Source organism: Myotis brandtii, unplaced genomic scaffold, assembly GCF_000412655.1.
Source record: "Myotis brandtii unplaced genomic scaffold, ASM41265v1 scaffold424, whole genome shotgun sequence".
Classification (NCBI taxonomy): Eukaryota; Metazoa; Chordata; class Mammalia; order Chiroptera; family Vespertilionidae; genus Myotis; species Myotis brandtii.
Genome location: NW_005366245.1, coordinates 1037065 through 1037453, shown reverse-complemented (window position 1 = coordinate 1037453; position 389 = coordinate 1037065).

Here is a 389-nt window from a genome sequence, read left to right as displayed (position 1 = left end):
GAATCATTGATTGGCTGCCTCCTTCATGCTCCATACTGGGAATTGAGTCCCCAACCTAGGCATGTACCCTGACTGGGAATTGAACTGTGACCTCCTGGTTCATAGGTCGATGCTCAACCACTGAGCCACGCCAGCCAGGCTCCCTTCCTCTCTGAAATCAATAAAAATATATTTAAAAAAATAGATGAGTGGATAAAAAAGCTGTGATACAGTGACACCATGGAATACTATGCAGCAGTAAAAAAGGATCTCTTACCCTTTGAGACAACATGGAGGGATCTGGAGAGTATTATGCTAAGTGAAATAAGCTAGTCAGAGAAAGACAAGTATCACATGATCTTGCTCATATGTGGAATCTAATGAACAAAATAAACTGATGAACAAAATAG